The sequence below is a fragment of the Ranitomeya imitator genome, chromosome 3 (assembly GCF_032444005.1).
Source record: "Ranitomeya imitator isolate aRanImi1 chromosome 3, aRanImi1.pri, whole genome shotgun sequence".
In the NCBI taxonomy this organism is placed as follows: Eukaryota; Metazoa; Chordata; class Amphibia; order Anura; family Dendrobatidae; genus Ranitomeya; species Ranitomeya imitator.
Genome location: NC_091284.1, coordinates 442,108,967 through 442,128,066, shown reverse-complemented (window position 1 = coordinate 442,128,066; position 19,100 = coordinate 442,108,967). Strand labels below are relative to the sequence as shown.

At 44.4% G+C, this 19,100-nt stretch overlaps 1 protein-coding gene across 8 annotated transcripts in view; it reads left to right on the top strand.

Annotated features, from left to right (window-relative positions):
- Positions 1-19,100, top strand: part of RPH3AL (rabphilin 3A like (without C2 domains)) — a 682,151-nt gene that overhangs the window by 335,346 nt on the left and 327,705 nt on the right. The window lies entirely within an intron of this gene.

Sequence of the window (19,100 nt, the reverse complement as noted above, 5' to 3'; positions counted from 1 at the left end):
ATAGGGGAAAATGGACCCTAAAATGTATTATGCAATTTCACCTGAACATAGCAATATCTTATAAATGGTCAAAAACTGCTCATTACAGAGCTTGGAATGGAAGCAGCGCTAATTGAAACACAAGTTTGGCTGGAATATATTACAGACAGTGTCTCATTTGCAGAACCCCAGAGGTAACAAAGCAGCAGAAAACCCCGCAAGTGACCCCATTTTGGAAACGAGAGCCCTCATTGAACTGCACAATTGTTCCTGACTGTGGTGATGCCCTATATATCATCAGAAACTACTGCTTGGCTACATGTCAGGGCTGAGAAGCTACTTAGCTTTTGGAGAACAGATTTTCCTAGAATAGTTTGTCGGCAACACTTACAGAGCCTCTAAGGTGCCAGAGTAGCAGAAAAACCACCAAAGTTACCAAATTTCAGAAATTACACCATTCACCATGCTTTTTTTCTGTAAAATTGCAAATCTGCCAGTTTAGTGTACATACATTGTGCCCAGCTTGTGCTTCTGGAGACGTGCACCCTGTAAATTGTTAATTGTGCTCTCCCCTCTACAATAGTGCCAAACATGTGACCACTTACTGCAGCATATGCATTGTGGGGTTCAAAAGAAGGGGGGCATTTGGATTTGGGAGCACAGATTGCACTGGATTTTATTTGAAGAAGTGAGAGCCATGCCCCTTTTTAAGAGACTTTATTCTACCACTAACATGGAATTCCCCTATAGTTCCAGTGACAGATGACGGACCTTAGTGGGTGCTGTTTTCGTCCAGGCTAAGTTAAGGGTTTTTTGGTAACATTTTGGGGTACCTAACATTTTTAATCACATTAAATATAATCCTAGGATCACATTCGTGTGTTCTACACTGAGCACGTACGATGGGATTTTCATCTAAATCTCACAAAAATACTATTCAGACAACATTTCAGACGAAACCACACACTATAATTAGGCAGATGTAGACACACTGGACTCCGTTTGGCTTGGTACCACACTTGTGTGCTAAAAAGATGCCTATAAAGATGGGACATTGCTGGAACAAATATCAGACAGCCCAAAATCGCTACATCTGCCTTATTATAGTGACTGGTTCCATTTGGGGTCTTAAGGATTTTGATGGAAATCCAGACATAAATGCTCAACGGAGAGGGCAGGGTAAGTGTTAACCTAGCCTTATTCCTATTTTTGGGAGGTAGAATGAACAATCAGACAGCAGTAGATCTAATTTTTATTTTTATGCTGATTTTCATGTAGTATAAGCGATATAAAGGTTTCTTTCTTCGGGTCAATCAGATTATAGCAGTACCAGATGTTAATAGTTTTTTTATGTTTTGCTACTATCACACACTAAAAATGCTTTTTTATAAAAATTAAATATAAATATTTTCCTCGCCATATTCTAAGTGCTGTAACTTTTATTTTCTTGCAAACAGAAGTTGGAGGGCTTATTTTTTGTGGGGCAAGCTGAAGATTTTTTTGGTGCCATTTTATATGCATTACATTTTTGGTTGCTTTTTATTCAGATTTTTATGACCTAAAATGAACGAAAACAAAGAGGTTTTTTTTTATATACCGTATATATTTTTTACGGTTTGCCTTGCAGTAAAATGGTAAAACTGATGGTAAAACTGATTTATTCTTTGGGTCAATGCGATTACAGCGATACCAGAGTTGTATATTTTTATGCTTTGCTACTTTTGCACACTAAAAAATATTTTACAAAAATTAAATGGTTTTGCATCACCATATACTGAGAGTTGAAACTCTTTTTAGATTTTTTTTAAGTAAATGAGCCATATTAGGGCTTATTTTTTGAGGGACAATTTGCCATTTTCACTTATACCATTTTTTTTACATATGAATTTTTGATCTCTTATTGTTTTTTTTGTGTTCGCTACATTTTTGGTGGTTTTTGTAAAAAATTTTTTTACAGTGTTCGTAAATAGCAAATACCATTTTCATACTATGGGTCGTTCTGAATTTTTGCAATATCAATTATTTGTGCAGTTTTTTTGTTTATTTTTCAGAGGTTGTGTTTTTAGTGATTTGTGTTTTTTTTAAACTTTTTTACAAATTTAATTTCAGCCACCGTTCCCTGGGGTCATTAGTAGAGATGAGCAGTGTTTGAGTCGAACTGTTCGCCAATTTCAAATTCGAGTTGTTTTAGGCGGTGTTCGAGTCGTTCGACGAACTCAAACAATTTGCTTAAAATTTGTCTGTTCGAGTTTCTGTTCGATAACTGTTCGTTCACCAAAAGCCTAACTTGATTTGCACATTAAAACTGTTTATCATTGTTAATAGACTGTTTCAGTGTATAGTGGTGGGGGGAAGGGGCGCGGGGGATAGATTTGTGCTGAAATAATGCCGATCTCCATTTTTTTCTTTCCCGCATTTACAGTGGGGTGGTGCAGTCTCTCAGCCTATCAGCAGTGCACACACACACAGCAATGTGCATGTGATGCACACAAGGGCATGTGTCATTGGCTGTGTATGTCACATGTCCTTGCCCTATAATAACCAGCCATTTGCCCAGTCGCCACCATTTCCTCACTGCTGCAGCTTAGTGTTAGACGGCACCGCTGCTGCTGTGGGCGCTATACAGTCTAAGAGTGTTTTTTTTGAGCGAATTATCAGAGAGATAGGTTTAGGGAGTCTGGAAGAGTCGGGACTAGTTGTAATATCAGCCCTTTTCAGGCTGCCGTCACACTAGCAGTATTTGGTCAGTATTTTACATCAGTATTTGTAAGCCAAAACCAGGAGTGGAACAATTAGAGGAAAAGTATAATAGAAACATATGCACCACTTCTGCATTTATCACCCACTCCTGGTTTTGGCTACAAATACTGATGTAAAATACTGACCAAATACTGCTAGTGTGACGGCAGCTTCAGGCTAGGTTACAGCAGTTCATAGCATTGTTTGCCAGGCAGGTCTGTGCCAGTGCTGTGCAAGTGTTTGTCACAGCATTTGGTGTAATCTAGCTCAGCCAATCCTTTTGGGCTAGTAGCATTGTCTGATAGTCATCTGAGTAGCCCGCCTGTGAAGCTAGCTACACCGCCTGTGTATCTCAATTTTCACTGCATCTTACCCAGTTGTTTTGGGCCTAGGAGCAGTGTCTGCACGTCAGCAGAGTAGCCCGCCTGTGAAACTAACAATACCGGCTGTGTATCTCTATTTTTACTTCATCTAATCCAGTTAATAGTTTTGGGCCTAGGAGCAGTGTCTGCACGTCAGCAGAGTAGCCCGCCTGTGAAACTAACTATACCGCCTGTGTATCTCAATTTTCACTGCATCTTACCCAGTTAATAGTTTTGGGCCTAGGAGCAGTGTCTGCACGTCAGCAGAGTAGCCCGCCTGTGAAACTAACTATACCGGCTGTGTATCTCTATTTTCTTCATCTAATCCAGTTAATAGTTTTGGGCCTAGGAGCAGTGTCTGCACGTCAGCAGAGTAGCCCGCCTGTGAAACTAACTATACCGCCTGTGTATCTCTATTTTCACTGCATCTTACCCAGTTAATAGTTTTGGGCCTAGGAGCAGTGTCTGCACGTCAGCAGAGTAGCCCACCTGTGAAACTAACTATACCGGCTGTGTATCTCTGTTTTCTTCATCTAATCCAGTTAATAGTTTTGGGCCTAGGAGCAGTGTCTGCACATCAGCAGAGTAGCCCGCCTGTGAAACTAACTACACCGCCTGTGTATCTAAATTTTTACTGTATCTAACCCAGTTAATAGTTTTAGGCCTAGTACCACAGTTTGACCACTCAGTTCTGCTCGGGTTTTCATCCATCGGTTGTTGTGCCAACAACTACAGATAAAGTTGCCAATTAGTTAAGCACTAAAATGAGTGGCAAAAGGCCTGCTGCTGGTGGAAAGGGGAATAGGCGTGTTAGAAAGGGAAAAAAAGGTTGTGTTCGTGGGGTAGGTGGTAAAGCAACAGTGACATCTGCAGAAGAAAGACCATCTTCCAGCCAAAGTAAGATGTCTTCTTCTTTTCATGGACAATCTGATATGATCCCTTTCTTATGACCATCGCTACAAGTATCGCCAAAAATTCCAGATGAGGCACAAAAACAGCAGGTGCTTGAATGGATATAAAGTGCTCGTTCAGGTGGGCTCTCCTCCATGTCAAATTCAACATCACAACTACTCCAGTCCTCAGAGTTGTCACCCCAATCGCACTTGCTTCCTCACAGCTCCCAAGTCTCCAGCCACCCGTCTGAGCATGGCGTAACACACATGGTTGAGTATGTAGAGCTGTTTACGCATACTATGCCCTGAGTTTCAGAGGTCTGCTTTAGAGCTCCTGTGAATCCAGACGAGGAAATGATCTGCACTGATGCCCAGAATCTTTGAGAGTTGGATCCAGGCCCAGATGAAGGAGGTTCTGAGCATAATGTAGACCCTCGTTCCCAAACTGTAACTCCTGTTGGTGGAGACAATGAGGAAGATGATGATGAGACTGAGATACCTGATTGGAATGAAAACTTGACTTTTCGGTCAGGGCAGGAAGAGATTGGTTCTGAGGACGACTGGTGTGAGAACACACAGGATGATGATGACGAGGTTGTAGACCCCACTTACTGTCAACCCCCAGTCCGCCAGTCCATGAGTTCAGCAGAGGAGGTGGAGGAGGATGCTAGTGACGAGTCTGACGACGAGGTAACGCTGTGCCTTCCTGGACAGAGACGGAGTACTGGAAGCACGTCAACAACTGCATCCTCAACCCCAACTGTGCCTCAGACCAGAAGTCGTGGTGGCTCTTCAGGTCACACGGGCTCTAAGCCTTGCATAGCCTGGGCATTTTTTGATATTGCAAAGGATGACCCAACTCATGCTGTCTAAGATTTGTCAACAAAATCTCAGTAGAGGCCAAAAAATCACTAGCTTGAGTACTTCATACATGAACCGTCACATGGATATGAGGCATAAGTTGCAGTGGGAAGCTCACTGTGCTACAATGCAGCCTAGTGGGCCAGGTCAACCACCGTCTGCCCCATCAAGTGGTCCTCTTCATCCTCTGTGACTGTGGGAACAGCAGTCGCACATGGTTTGGATGCAGACCTTACACCTTTTTACCCGCAACAGCCAGTGTGATTGGCAGGTCGTCAGGACATTTGCAAGTGGAAACACCTGCTGTTGAGCACTCTCCGACATTGACACCACATTTTGATCAAGGCAACATAACATCTCCGCCTGCACCTTCCTCACAGACCAGCAGTTAGCCGGGGACACCCTATTCAACTCCGTCTAAGCACGGCAGCCAGCCCTCAGTTCCTCAGACGGGGACAAGTATAAGACCATTTCCTCCTAGCTATGACAAAGCTAAGAGGTTGAATTTCTCCATCTGCAAGCTTTTGGCTACAGAAATGCTGCCTTTCCGCCTGATGGACACAGAGGATTTTCTAAACCTTATGTCCGTCGCAGTGCCCCAGTACCAGATGCCCGGTCGCCACTACTTCTCAAAGAAAGCTGTGCCTGTGCTACACCAGCATGTCGCACACAACATCACCGCTTTCTTGAGAAACTCTGTGTGTGACAGGGTGCATTTCACCACAGACACTTTGACGAGTAGACATGGACAGGGGCGTTACATGTCGGTGACTGGGCATTGGGTAACTACGACGACATCAGGAGAAGGGGCTGCTGTCCAAGTCTTGCTGTCACCACGAATTGCTCGTCGATCCTCTGTATCTAGAAGTTCTTTCACTGCTAATGCCTCCTCAACCTCCTCTCAGTCCTCCACCTGCACCCAAAGCTTGTCTGGTAATGCCACCCGTGTTGTAACTGCGCAGAAGGAATCCTGCACACCTACTCACTATGCTGTCACCAGGGCTCAACGGCATCAGGCAGTGTTTACATTGAAATGTCTGGGAAATGTGAGTCACACAGCTGAGGAGTTGTGGTCAGCTCTGGAGACAGAGTTCCATCAATGGTTGTCTGCTCTCAACCTGCAGCCAGGGAAGGCTGTGTGCGACAATGCTGCAAACCTCGGTGCGGCCCTTCGCCGGGGCAATGTCACACACGTGCCTTGTATGGCTCACGTTTTGAACCTGGTTGTCCAGCAATTTTTATCCCACTATCCCAGACAAGATGGGCTTCTTGCAGAGGGCACGGTCGCTGTGTGCTCACTTCCGACGTTCACATCCCGCAGCTCGACGATTTGCATCTCTACAGAAGTCGTTGGGCCTGCCAGTTCACCGGCTGAAATGTGATGTGCCCACATGGTGGAATTCAACTCTGCACATGTTGCAGCGACTGTGGCAGCACCAATGAGCCCTGGTGCAATATGTTATGATGTATAGCTTGGGCCAACGAGATCAATAGGTGGGGCAAATCACGCTGCAGGAGTGGTCTCAGATCAGGGACTTATGCACCCTTCTGCACAGTTTTGATATAGCAATGAAGATGTTTAGTGCTGAAGATGCCATTACCAGCATGACCATTCTGGTGATTTACATGCTGGAGCACACCTTACACAGTGTTCGGAGTCAGGTTGTGGAACAAGAGGAGGAGGAGGAACAGGAGTAATCATATGCGGAAGGGATAATATCTCCAAGGTCAAGAAGATTGGCAGCACCAAGGCGGCTGGCATTGGAGGCTGGGGAAGAGGGATTACCGAGGGCGCATGGTAGCAGCCAAACTGTTGAGGAAAGTGCAGGAGGCGAGGAAGAAGTAGAGGACAAACTGGCGCTGGGCATGGAAAACTCATCAGATGAGGGAGACCTTGATCAAATTTCTGTTGTGCGAGGTTGGGGGGAGAGGGCAGACGAAGGAAGCATGATTCTCACCTCGCCACCACCAAGACAACAAGGACTTGGTCCTCCTGGATGCGCAAGACACATGAGTGCCTTCTTGCTGCAATACCTGCAACATGACCCTCGGATTGTCAGAATCCAAAGTAATGCTGACTACTGGGTTGCCACACTCTTAGATCCCCGGTACAAAAGTAAATTTGGCGAAATTATTCCTGCCATAGAAAGGGATTCACACATGCAGGAGTTTCAGCAGAGACTGTTACAGAATCTAACATCTGCTTTTCCACAAAACACCAGTGGTGCACGTAGTGAATCTCTGAGTTCTAACTTGCCAACCGTGGGACTATCGAGTCATCACTCAAACCGTCACAGTAACATTGTATCTGGTGGTAACAGCAATTTGTTCCAATCGTTTCAAGATTTTTTTAGACCATCCTTTGCAAGGCCACAGGAGACAAGAAGCCTGACGCACAGCCAACGCCTAGAGAGGATGGTACAAGAGTATATCCAAGTTATCATCAATGCCATGACTGTGGAACTGGACCCTTGCTCATTTTGGGCTTCCAATCTTGAAAAATGGCCTGAGCTCGCCACTCACGCCTTGGAGATCTTGTTGTGCCCCGCAGCCAGCGTTCTCTCTGAACGTGTGTTCAGCGCTGCTGGTGGTGTGCTGACAGATAAGCGCACGCGGCTGTCCAGGGACAATGTAGACAGACTAACGTTCATCAAGATGAACAAATCCAGGATCTGCAAGGACTTTCTACCCCTGTGTCATCTTGGGAAGACTAAAAGCTTGATGATTTTTGAAAATCACCTCACCAAAAAAACTCTGGCAAAATTGATGCCACTTAAGTGGTGTCTGTGGCCAAATTTTGGGAAAAAATGGAGACTCTTTGTTTAGTCCCCTTGCTGAGTTTTACATGACGTTGCCATCGTCAATTCCAGGTGGGTGGGGTCATCTGCAGAGTTGTTTACTCATACTATGGCCTGGGATTCAGAGGTCTGCTCCAAAGCTTCAGTGTCTGCTAGTCAGCAGAGTAGCCCAGCCACCCACCGCCTGTTTACCTAAGTACTATTTTTAATGCCATCTGGCCCAGGAAATCCTTTTTGCCCTAGTAGAATTTAGTGCTACTAAGCAGCGTACCCCACCCATGAAGCAAGCTATACCGCCTGTTTACCTAACTACTATTTTTTAATGGCATCTGGCCCAGGAAATCCTTTTGGGCCTAGTAGCAATTTCTGCTACTCAGCAGAGTACCCCACCCATGAAGCACGCTACACCTCCTTCTTTCTTTCCCAATCTAACCCCTCGGCTCTGGGGTGTCCACTCTCCCTCCAGCTCTCTCCTTCTCACAGGTGGACTACTGCGTGTTTTCACACTGTGGCGAATCTTTTGGGCCCAGGCATAAGAAGTCGTCGAGGTAATGGATAATATGTGCCCCCTTACAAACGTCCATGACGACATATTCGAGGAAGCAACTGAACGCCTCAAATACTGAGCAGGATATGGAGCACCCCATGGGCAAACAGCGATCTATGTAGTATGCTCCTTTACAGAAGCAGCCCAATGGGAGGACACTATTCGGAGGCACAGGTAGTAACCGGAATGCCCCCTCAATGTCTATTTTGGCCATTAGGGTGCCCCTTACCAACTTCTTGACCCGGCTGATTGCCTCATAAAAGGAGGTACAGTACATAGTACTGTACTTGGTTCCACGTCGATGTTGTCGTTTACTGACCTGCCCCTTGGATATGACAAATGGTGGATTAGTATGAATGTATTGAGTTCATTTTTTGGCACAACTCTCAACGGGGGTACCACTACGTCTTCTAATGAAAGTGTTCTGAATGGACCCGCCGCCATTCTACCTAAAGATATTTCTTTTTTTTCTTTTTTTTGTCAAGACGTCTGGGTGTTGGTAGAGTGATTTTAGATTTTTACTCCAGCCTTTCTTGATTTTAGAAGGGCATGACATGCCTATATCTGTGTCTCCTCCTCCTTTTACTCATCCACCTCATTTCTTTTCGCATGACTATATGTGGTTGTGACTTTTCCATGTGTTTGTTGTGTCTTTTGAGCAGTTTGTCAGCTTTTGGACACCTTTTAAGGTGTTTTCTATGTGTTTTCTATGTGTTTGTATGTGTTTGTGTTTGCCTGCCATTGGTTTCAATGGGATTCGACGGTGTTCGTCGAACATTTGACGAACAATTTGTCGAACATGTCCCTGTTTGACAAACCGAACCGAACCCGAACACTAGGGAGGTGGCTCAACACTAGTCATCAGATGACCTTGGGTTACAATGACAACTATCATCATGTGTGAGTAAGCTCACCGGGGCTAAAGGTACCGTCACACTCAGCGACGCTGCAGCGATATAGACAACGAGCTGATCGCTGGAGCGTCGCTGTTTAGGTTGCTGTAGAGACGTCAAATACAGTAACTCCAGAACGATGCAGGAGGGATCCAGTGACGTAACGGCGACTCACTTATCGTTCTCGCTGGTTGTTAGCTTCATAGGAAACAACAGCAAAAAAGAACCAAGGATAGAGGGAAAACAAGGTAAAAAATATAAAATAGTAAGGACAAGCAAGTATACAGAAAATGCCTTTATTAAAATATATATGGCAATGGCACTAACACTGTGCCTGTACTTGGAGACAAAAAGTATATATATAAAAGAATAAAGATATATATTACGGACGGACTATATACAGTTAGTCAAACCTTAAAATAAAACATGCACTGACTCATTATAAATGTGGCTATCCAAATATTCGCCAGTATCCATACAAAGGGGTAGTAATTAGGTATGTGCAACCACGTAAAAAAAGTGCATATTGCCAAGTAAACTATGGATGTAACATCACATCTCCATAATAATGAACACTGCAATCAGATACAGAAAAAAATAGTGCAAACCTATGCAACAAAATATGCATATACAGAAAAAATACCAAATGTATATGAATATAAAAAATGTGAATGTAAAAAGTAACACTTATAAAAACAGAAGACGAGAAAATATATAAGACAAATGGTGATGTGATGCGTGAAAAAAAAAAATATATAAGCCGGATATAATCTGCAAAGTAATAGGATCAACAAATGATAACGTGATAAAGTGACCTGGGCAAAAATAAAAGATTATGGTATGTAAAGTGCACAATATGTGTTGTGAATTCTGTTGTCGAACTCCCTCCTGAGGTCGTGAATGGTACTTCGGCGAGTTCTGTCCATGGACTCCCTCCGGTGGCTGTGAGTGGAGCTGCTGCTTCTGAGGTTCCTTACACAGGTGACGTGGTTTATCCTTTGGTTGGCTGCTCTATTTAACTCCACTCAGATCGTTACTCCATGCCAGCTGTCAATGTTCCTGCATTGGTTCAGTTCGCTCTTGGATCTTTCTGGTGACCTGTCTACTCCAGCAGAAGCTAAGTTCCTGCTTGTTATTATTTGTTCATTGTTTCCTTGTCCAGCTGGTTATCATGATTTTGTCTTGCTAGCTGGAAGCTCTGGGATGCAGAGTGGCATCTCCGCACCGTTAGTCGGTGCGGAGGTCTTTTTGCACACTCTGCGTGGTCTTTTGTAGTTTTTTGTGCTGACCGCAAAGATACCTTTCCTATCCTCTGTCTGTTTAGTAAGTCTGGCCTCACTTTGCTGAAAACTGTTTCATTTCTGCGTTTGTGACTTTCATCTTTACTCACAGTCAATATATGTGGGGGGCTGCCTTTTCCTTTGGGGAATTTCTCTGAGGCAAGGTAGGCTTTATTTTCTATCTCTAGGGCTAGCTAGCTCTTAGGCTGTGAAGAGGCGTCTAGGGAGAGTCAGGAGCGCTCCATGGCTATTTCTAGTTGTGTGATAGGATTAGGGGTTGCGGTCAGCAGAGCTCCCACATCCCAGAGCTTGTCCTGTGTGAGTTTAACTATCAGGTCTTGCCGGGTGCTCCTAACCACCAGGTCCATAACAGTACAGCTGGCCCAAAGTATTAATGCATCTCAATAGAGGGATAAGAGAAGTTCTGAGACCATTTTTTTTTCTTTGCACTGTGTTTTGTCTTTCTTTTCCCCTAAACCTTTGGGTGGTTCAGGACACAGGTGTAGATATGGACATTCAAGGTCTGTCCTCTTGTGTGGATCGTCTCACTGCAAGGGTACAAAACATTCAAGATTTTGTGGTTCAGAATCCGATGTTAGAGCCTAGAATTCCAATTCCTGATTTATTTTCTGGGGATAGATCTAAGTTCTTGAATTTCAAAAATAATTGTAAACTGTTTCTAGCTTTGAAACCCCGCTCCTCTGGTGACCCCGTTCAACAAGTGAAAATCATTATTTCTTTGTTGCGTGGTGACCCTCAAGACTGGGCATTTTCCCTTGCGCCAGGAGATCCTGCATTGCGTGATGTTGATGCGTTTTTTCTGGCGCTTGGATTGCTTTATGATGAATCAAATTCAGTGGATCAGGCAGAGAAAATCTTGCTGGCTTTGTGTCAGGGTCAGGATGAAGCGGAGGTATACTGTCAGAAGTTTAGAAAGTGGTCTGTGCTTACTCAGTGGAATGAGTGTGCCCTGGCGGCAATTTTCAGAAAGGGTCTTTTTGAAGCCCTTAACCCCTTCATGACCTTGGGATTTTTCGTTTTTCCGTTTTCGTTTTTCACTCCCCTCCTTCCCAGAGCGATAACTTTTTTATTTTTCCGTCAACTTGGCCATGTGAGGGCTTATTTTTTGCGGGACGAGTTGTACTTTTGAACGACATCATTGGTTTTAGCATGTCGTGTACTAGAAAACGGGGAAAAAATTCCAAGTGCGGTGAAATTGCAAAAAAAGTGCAATCCCACACTTGTTTTTTGTTTGGCTTTTTTGCTAGGTTCACTAAATGCTAAAACTGACCTGCCATTATGATTCTCCAGGTCAGTACGAGTTCATAGACACCTAACATGACTAGGTTATTTTTTATCTAAGTGGTGAAAAAAAATTCCAAACTTTGCTAAAATAAAAAAAAAAAATTGTGCCATTTTCCGATACCTGTAGCGTCTCCATTTTTCGTGATCTGGGGTCGGTTGAGGGCTTATTTTTTGCGTGCCGAGATGACGTTTTTAATGATAGCATTTAGGTGCAGATACGTTCTTTTGATCGCCCGTTATTGCATTTTACTGCAATGTCGCGGCGACCAAAAAAACGTAATTCTGGCGTTTTGAATTTTTTCCCGCTACGCTGTTTAGCGATCAGATTAATGCTTTTTTTAGTTGATCGGGTGATTCTGAGCGCGGCGATACCAAATATGCGTAGATTTTATATTTTTTTTATTGATTTATTTTGATTGGGGCGAAAGGGGGGTGATTTAAACTTTTATATTTTTTTTATTTTTTTAACATTTTTTTCAACTTTTTTTTTTTTACTTTTGCCATGCTTCAATAGCCTCCATGGGAGGCTAGAAGCAGGCACAACTCGATCGCCTCTGCTACATAGCAGCGATCTGCTGTTCACTGCTATGTAGCAGAAATGGAGGTGTGCTGTGAGCGCCGACCACAGGGTGGCGCTCACAGCCACCGGCGATCAGTAACCATAGAGGTCTCAAGGACCTCTATGGTTACAATGGAGACACATCGCCGACCCCCGATCATGTGACGGGGGTCGACGATGACGTCATTTCCGGCCGCCCGGCCAGATGCGGTAATTAAATGCCGCTGTCTGCGTTTGACAGCGGCATTTAACTAGTAAATAGGTGCGGGCAGATCGCGATTCTGCCCGCGCCTATTACGGGCACATGTCAGCTGTTCAAAACAGCTGACATGTCCCGGCTTTGGTGCGGGCTCACCGCGGAGCCCTGCATCAAAGCAGGGGATCTGACCTTGGACGTACTATCCCGTCCGAGGTCAGATAGGGGTTAAGGATGTCATGGTGGGATTTCCCACGCCTGCTGGTCTGAATGAGTCTATGTCCTTGGCCATTCAGATCGATCGGCGCTTGCGTGAGCGTAAAGCTGTGCACCATTTGGCGGTATTCTCTGAGCATAGGCCTGAGCCTATGCAATGTGATAGGACTTTGACCAGAGCTGAACAGCAAGAACACAGATGTCGGAATGAGCTATGTTTTTACTGTGGTGTATCCACTCATGCTATCTCCGATTGTCCTAAGCGCACTAAGCGGTTCGCTAGGTCTGCCACCATTGGTACGGTACAGTCTAAATTTCTTTTGTCCGTTACTCTGATTTGCTCTCTGTCATCCTATTCTGTTATGGCATTTGTGGATTCAGGCGCTGCCCTGAATTTGATGGACTTGGAGTTTGCCAGGCGCTGTGGTTTGGCTGCTCTATTTAACTCCACTCAGATCGTTACTCCATGCCAGCTGTCAATGTTCCTGCATTGGTTCAGTTTGCTCTTGGATCTTTCTGGTGATCTGTCTACTCCAGCAGAAGCTAAGTTCCTGCTTGTTATTATTTGTTCATTGTTTCCTTGTCCAGCTGGTTATCATGATTTTGTCTTGCTAGCTGGAAGCTCTGGGATGCAGAGTGGCATCTCCGCACCGTTAGTCGGTGCGGAGGTCTTTTTGCACACTCTGCGTGGTCTTTTGTAGTTTTTTGTGCTGACCGCAAAGATACCTTTCCTATCCTCTGTCTGTTTAGTAAGTCTGGCCTCCCTTTGCTGAAACCTGTTTCATTTCTGCGTTTGTGACTTTCATCTTTACTCACAGTCAATATATGTGGGGGGCTGCCTTTTCCTTTGGGGAATTTCTCTGAGGCAAGGTAGGCTTTATTTTCTATCTCTAGGGCTAGCTAGCTCTTAGGCTGTGAAGAGGCGTCTAGGGAGAGTCAGGAGCGCTCCACGGCTATTTCTAGTTGTGTGATAGGATTAGGGGTTGCGGTCAGCAGAGCTCCCACATCCCAGAGCTTGTCCTGTGTGAGTTTAACTATCAGGTCTTGCCGGGTGCTCCTAACCACCAGGTCCATAACAAATATGGCTAACATATGCCTAAGTGCGTTAGAGTGCACAGATGGCACAGCGGGATCCAGATCGCTGCTGCGTGTCAAACACAACGAGATCGCTATCCAGGACGCTGCAGCGTCACGGATCGTTGTCGTTCTCATTCTAAAGTTGCTGAGTGTGATAGTACCTTAATAGTGGTGGGATCGCAAGTTACCGATGGGTTGCTATGACAGACAGGAGTCTGTTGAAGACCTCTCTGCTTGTCATTACAGACCTCCATCGTGCTTGTGGCTGGGGTTCAAAGGTAACCATGACTTTTACTATATGCAGCAGGCGCTCGCAGGTTCAAGTCTCAAAGGAGACCAACAAGTACAGTGAAAAGTAAAAAAAAGTTTTTAAAGATATGAAAGTCATAAAAGTTCAAATCACTCCCTTTTTACTGCATTAAAAATTAAAGATAATAAAAATAATATAAATAAACATGTGGTATTGCAGGGATCATAAAAGTCTGATCTATTAAAATATAAAAATAATTAACTCTATTGGTAAACACCGTGAGGTGGAAAATATTTAACACCAAAATTACATTTATTTGGTTGCTTTTATGCACAAAAATGTTGTAAGAAGCAATTATCGCGGGCTGGGTCCTCTCTCCTCCTGTACCAGTTATGACTTGTATTGTTTAACCCCTTCATGACCCAGCCTCTTTTGACTTTAATGACCTGGCCGTTTTTTGCAATTTTGACCAGTGTCCATTTATGAGGTAATAACTCGGGAACGCTTCAACGGATCCTAGCGGTTCTGAGATTCTTTTTTCGTGACATATTGGGCTTCATGTTAGTAGTAAATTTAGGTCAATAAATTCTGCGTTTATTTGTGATAAAAATGGAAATTTGGCAAAAATTTTGAAAATTTCGCAATTTTCACATTTTTAATTTTTATTCTGTTAAACCAGAGAGGTATGTGACACAAAATAGTTAATAAATAACATTTCCCACATTTCCCACATGTCTACTTTACATCAGCACAATTTTGGAAACAAAATTTTTTTTTGCTAGTAAGATATAAGGGTTAAAATTTGACCACGATTTCTCATTTTTACAACGAAATTTACAAAACCATTTTTTTTGGGACCACCTCACATTTGAAGTCAGTTTGAGGGGTCTATATGGGTGAAAATACCAAAAAGTGACACCATTCTAAAAACTGCACCCTTCAAGGTGCTCAAAACCACATTCAAGAAGTTTATTAACCCTTCAGGTGCTTCACAGCAGCAGAAGCAACATGGAAGGAAAAAATGAACATTTAACTTTTTAGTCACAAAAATGATCTTTTAGCAACAATTTTTTTATTTTCCCAATGGTAAAAGGAGAAACAAACTGAACCACGAAAGTTGTTGTCCAATTTGTCCTGAGTACGCTGATACCTCATATGTGGGGGTAAACCACTGTTTGGGTGCACGGCAGAGCTTGAAAGGGAAGGAGCGCCATTTGACTTTTTGAATGAAAAATTGGCTCCACTCTTTAGCGGACACCATGTCACGTTTGGAGAGCCCCCGTGTGCCTAAAAATTGGAGCTCCCCAACAAGTGACCCCATTTTAGAAACTAGACGCTTCAAGGAACTTAACTAGATGCATAGTGAGCACTTTAAACCCCCAGGTGCTTCACAAATTGATCCGTAAAAATGAAAAAGTACTTTTTTTTTGCCAAAAATTTCTTTTCTCCTCAATTTTTTCATATTCACATGGGCGATAGGATAAAATGGATCCTAAAATTTGTTGGGCAGTTTCTCCCGAGTACGCCGATACCTCATATGTGGGGGTAAACCACTGTTTGGGCACACGGCAGGGCTCGGAAGGGAAGGCACGCCAATTCTTAGCGGACACCATGTCGTGTTTGGAGAGCCCCTGTGTGCCTAAACATTGGAGCTCCCCCACAAGTGACCCCATTTTGGAAACTAGACCCCCCAAGGAACTTATATAGATGCATATTGAGCACTTTAAACCCCCAGGTGCTTCACAGAATTTTATAACGCAGAGCCATGAAAATAAAAAATAATTTTTCTTTCCTCAAAAATGATTTTTTAGCCTGGAATTTCCTATTTTGCCAACAGTAATAGGAGAAATTGGACCACAAATTTTGTTGTCCAGTTTGTTCTGAGTACGCAGATACCCCATATGTGGGGGTAAACCACTGTTTGGGCGCACGCGAAGGCTCGGAAGGGAAGGCACACCATTTGGCTTTTTAAATGGAAAATTAGCTCCAATCAATAGCGGACACCATGTCACGTTTGGAGAGCCCCTGTGTGCCTAAACATTTGGAGATCCCCCACAACTGACCCCATTTTGGAAACTAGACCCCCAAAGGAACTAATCTAGATGTGTGGTGAGCACTTTGAACCCCCAACTGCTTCACAGAAGTTTATAACGCAGAGCAGTGAAAATAAAAAAAAAAAAATTCTTTTCTCAAAAATGATATTTTAGCCCGCAATTTTTTATTTTCCCAAGGGTAACAGGAGAAATTTGACCCCAAAAGTTGTTGTCCAGTTTCTCCTGAGTACGGTGATACCCCATATGTGGGGGTAAACTACTATTTGGGCACATGCCAGGGCTCGGAAGTGAAGTAGTGACGTTTTGAAATGCAGACTTTGATGGAATGCTCTACGGGCGTCACGTTGCGTTTGCAGAGACCCTGATGTGGCTAAACAGTAGAAACCCCCCACAAGTGACCCCATTTTGGAAACTAGACCCCAAAAGGAACTTATCTAGATATGTGGTGAGCACTTTGAACCCCCAAGTGCTTCACAGACGTTTACAACGCAGAGCTGTGAAAATAATAAATACGTTTTCTTTCCTCAAAAATAATTTTTTAGCCAAGAATTTTTTATTTTCCCAAGGGTTACAGGAGAAATTGGATGCCTAATGTTGTTGTACAGATTCTCCTGAGTACGCTGATACCCCATGTGTGGGGGTAAACCACTGTTTGGGCACACATCGGGGCTCAGAAGGGAAGTAGTGACTTTTGAAATGCAGACTTTGATGGAATGGTCTGCGGGCGTCACGTTGCGTTTACAGAACCCCTGGTGTGCCTAAACCGTAGAAACCCCCCACAAGTGACCCAATTTTGGAAACTAGACCCCCTAAGGAACTTATCTAGATATGTGGTGAGAACTTTGAACCCCCAAGTGCTTCACAGACGTTTACAACGCAGAGCCGTGAAAATAAAAAATCATTTTTCTTTCCTCAAAAATTATGTTTTAGCAAGCAATTTTTTATTTTCACAATGGTAACAGGAGAAATTGGACCCCAATAATTGTTGTGCAGTTTGTCCTGAGTATGCGGATACCCCATATGTGGGGGTAAACCACTGTTTGGGCACACGTCGGGGCTCGGAAGTGAGGGAGCACCATTTGACTTTTTGAATACAAGATTGGCTGGAATCAATGGTGGCGCCATGTTGTGTTTGGAGACCCCTGATGTGCCTAAACAGTGGAACCCCCTCAATTCTACCTCCAACACTAACCCCAACACACCCCTAACCCTAATCCCAACTGTAGCCATAACCCTAATCACAACCCTAACCACAACCCTAATCCCAACACTAACTCTAAGGCTATGTGCCCACGTTGCGAATTCGTGTGAGATTTTTCCGCACCATTTTTGAAAAATCCGCGGGTAAAAGGCACTGCGTTTTACCGTGGATTTCCAGTGTTTTTTGTGCGGATTTCACCTGCGGATTCCTATTGAGGAACAGGTGTAAAACGCTGCGGAATCCGCACAAAGAATTAACATGCTGCGGAAAATACAACGCAGCGTTTCCGCGCGGTATTTTCTGCACCATGGGCACAGCAGATTTGGTTTTGCATAGGTTTACATGGTACTGTAAATGTGATGGAACACTGCTGCGAATCCGCAGGGGCCAATCCGCTGCGGATCCGCAGCCAAATCCGCACCATGTGCACATAGCCTAATTCTAAAAGTATGTGCACACGCTGCGGAAAACGCTGCGGATCCGCAGCAGTTTCCCATGAGTTTACAGTTCAATGTAAACCTATGGGAAACAAAAATCGCTGTACACATGCTGCAGAAAAACTGCACGGAAACGCAGCAGTTTACATTCCGCAGCATGTCACTTCTTTCTGCGGATTCCGCAGCGGTTTTACAACTGCTCCAATAGAAAACCGCAGTTGTAAAACCACAGTGAAATGCGCAGAAAAACCGCGGTAAATCCACCATAAATCCGCAGCGGTTTAGCACTGTGGATTTATCAAATCCGCTGCGGAAAAATCCGCAGAGGACCAGAATACATGTGCACTTATCGAAACCCTAACCCTAACCCTAACCCTAGTTCTAACCCCAACCTTAGTGGAAAAAAAAAATTCTTTATTTTATTATTGTCCCTATCTATGGGGGTGACAAAGGGGGGGTTGTCATTTACTATTTTTTTTATTTTGATCACTGTGATAGGTTATATCTCAGTGATCAAAATGCACTTTGGAACGAATCTGCCGGCCGGCAGATTCGGCGGGCGCACTGCGCATGCGCCCGCCATTTTGGAAGATGGCGGTGCCCATGGAGAAGATGGACGGACCCCGGGAGGATCGGTAAGTATGATGGGGTGGGGGGGAGCACAGGGGGGTGGATCGGAGCATGGGGGGGTGGATCGGAGCGCGGGGGGTGGATCGGAGCACGGGGGTGGATCGGAGCATGGGGGGTGGATCGGAGCACGGGGAGTGGATCAGAGTGCAGGGGGGTTGGATCGGAGGACGGGGGGTGGGATTGGAGCACTGGGGGAGCAGAGCACAAAACGGAGGGGAGCGGGGCAGTGTGCAGGACTGATCGGTGGCTTGGGGGGGGGCGATCGGTGGGGTGGGGCGAGGGCACATCAGTGTTTCCAGCCATGGCCGATGATATTGCATCGGCCATGGCTGGATTGTAATATTTCACCAGTTATAATAGGTGAAATATTACAAATCGCTCTGATTGGCAGTTTCACTTTCAACAGCCAATCAGAGCGATCGTAGCCACAGGGGGGGGGGTGAAGCCACCCCCCCTGGGCTGTACTACCACTCCCCCTGTCCCTGCAGATCAGGTGAAATTGGAGTTAACCCTTTCACCGGATCTGCAGGGACGCAATCTTTCCATGACGCCACATAGGCGTCATGGGTAGGATTGGCACCGACTTTCATGACGCCTACGTGGCGTCAAAGGTCGGGAAGGGGTTAAGATTATTGTACTTGTTTTTATTATGGATACCCCTCCTTACATGTAAAGCACCATGAAATAAATGGCGCTATAACAATAAATAATAATAATAATTAAAATGACCAAAAATAATTTTAGGTGTCTTGGCAAATGACGACACAACCCCAAAAATGTATTTTTTTTTTCAAACTTCAGATTTTTTTTACTATTAAAATAG